Source organism: Sinocyclocheilus anshuiensis, unplaced genomic scaffold (assembly GCF_001515605.1).
Source record: "Sinocyclocheilus anshuiensis isolate Anshui unplaced genomic scaffold, SAMN03320099.WGS_v1.1 scaffold784, whole genome shotgun sequence".
Taxonomy (NCBI): Eukaryota; Metazoa; Chordata; class Actinopteri; order Cypriniformes; family Cyprinidae; genus Sinocyclocheilus; species Sinocyclocheilus anshuiensis.
In genome coordinates this window covers 10,077-11,884 of record NW_015554160.1, presented here as the reverse complement: position 1 = coordinate 11,884, position 1,808 = coordinate 10,077, and the positions used below count along the sequence as shown (strand labels likewise).

Genomic DNA, 1,808 nt, shown 5'->3' with positions numbered 1-1,808 from the left:
CAATTAATCAGATGATTTAGTTTAGTTCACAAATAACCCACACGTTAATGCGGTGGCCAAAAATTAAAGAGGGGTGCACAGATAGTAAGCTTTCACATTGCCTGCTAAGTCTAGTAATTTACATAATCATATAGCATACGCTTTTATCCAAAGCAACTTCAAAAGTGAGGAAACTATTCTAATAAGGAGAAAATAATATGACAAGTTTACATAGATACAAAATTTAAAAAGGTGTTAGAAACACAGTGTGAGTAATGTTCTTATCAAGTATTTACGTAATACAGTGGGATATGGAATTGTACATGCTATTTGTTGACAATAAAGCATTATTTTAAAAAAGTATTTACGTAATGCCGTTTGTCACAGAAACGATACTGACCATGATGAAAAAAATCAATCATAATCATGACAAATATTAGAGTAAAATAAGCCAATATTATCTATGCCAGCATCTTGCTCATCAAAACAAGCATTTACTTCCATTACGGTCGAACTGGCAATAACATTAACAGCCACATGGTGGCGCTTGATAGCGCTTCAAGCCCCGCCCACTAGATCCAGCGAGGGGGAGCTAGAGGTCTAGCCCCTCCCATTTGGCTGTGCAGCGAGCACCACTTGTTTATTTATGAAGTACTGGTCATTCATATCTTCCGATAACCTTCTGTCTATCTTTGACTTTGCTTGTTGAAGTTCTTTACCATCACGGCACTCTACAAAGATCATCCGCACACTTTAATAATCAAGCTGCAGAGGTGAGTGTCTTTTCATTCTTTTTTTTTTTTAAACTGTGTTTGAATTGTGCTACTAACAGCGCAAAAATAAACTGACATTAAATACATTTATTTTAATCAGCGTGATCACTGTTTTTGAGTTACTTTTTAAAAATCTTTTTATTTGTACTACTGAATGAATGACTTGACTGGAAGCTGAATAAAGTGTTGATTCATTTGAGGTTATTTATGGTAGGAAAAAGAAGCAAGTGAAAATGAAATAAAAAATAAAAACGAATATATTTAAAGTGTCCACCATTATTTATAAAGAAAATGAAATCATTTCCATCGGGCAAATATCATTCCAAACTGTAATGAAATGTATTAAGACAGGTTGTTTCCTTTTGCGATTGAGTCCAGCTGGTGTGTGTCTTCACAGCTGTGCACAGCGTTCAAACAGAGTGCTGTACCCCCTGTGGTCCATTGCCTGCTATGAGGCTAATGTAGGGTGAACGAATGGACTTAAAAAGAGTTCACAAAGTTCCCTTTCATGGGAACTTCGAACTGCGTCCTCTAGGGGTCGCTATGGGGGACGCCTCGTCGTGACCCGTGTCTGAAGCATACATTGAAAAAACACCAACTCGTTGGCCTATAGTGCGACTATAGTATAAATAGGCGCCGGGAGCACACATCATTCTCTTCTTCGTCTTCATTGACTGTTCTGTTTGAAGCGTGCATTTCCAAGGAAAAAAGTAAGAGCTATCTCTTTCATTATGGCGAGCACTAGCAGAGCATTTAGAAGGTGTGTGCATCCATGTCATCGCTATTTGACACCAGATGACACACACGATCTATGTGTTGTTTGTTTGGGCGAAGAGCACGCACGCGATGTCCTCGAGGGGGCAATCTGCGCGCATTGTGAGTTTTTTCCAATGAAAAAGCTCCGTTCTCGTTTGTCTCTCTTTTCGAGTAAAGAGGGGCAGCCATCTGCTTCCCGCGGTTCAGGACCCGCCGCTGCTGAGGCACGGAGGAGAATGAGCTCGTGGGGATCTCAGGTGGACCTGGCAGATGAGTTTAAAGAGGGGCTTTCCCTCTCGC

General features: G+C 40.2%; 1 protein-coding gene across 1 annotated transcript in view; it reads left to right on the top strand.

The window, feature by feature from the left end:
* The first annotated feature begins 685 nt into the window (after positions 1-685).
* Positions 686-1,808, top strand: part of LOC107670857 (solute carrier family 22 member 7-like) — an 8,936-nt gene continuing 7,813 nt past the window's right edge. Inside the window, exon 1 of the mRNA XM_016463639.1 lies at positions 686-752. The gene's annotated coding sequence lies outside the window, so the exon portion shown is untranslated. The remainder of the gene's footprint in view (positions 753-1,808) is intronic.